Below are 278 nucleotides of genomic sequence, written 5' to 3'. Positions count from 1 at the left end.
TATATAAGTAAGCTGTATATAGCCCGTAAATAACAATAGGAACTCTGTACTACTAGAATTAGTTATCTCTAATTTTAACAACAATCTCTCTGCCTATGTATACCAGACGATTCTGATAATAAAGTTATTCAATACTCTGTGTCGTTACTCTGTCCGAATCCCTTTTATTTTAAGTTATCTTGCTAGTTTAATCGTGAGTTATATATACATATATATATCTTATCCATTCTAGAATGCGATTGCTCACAATCCTATAGTTATAACATTTAACATTTAAC

The sequence above is a fragment of the Halyomorpha halys genome, unplaced genomic scaffold (genome assembly GCF_000696795.3).
Source record: "Halyomorpha halys isolate HHAL.00 unplaced genomic scaffold, Hhal_1.1 Scaffold1603.1, whole genome shotgun sequence".
NCBI lineage: Eukaryota > Metazoa > Arthropoda > Insecta > Hemiptera > Pentatomidae > Halyomorpha > Halyomorpha halys.
This window is presented reverse-complemented; position numbering follows the sequence as displayed.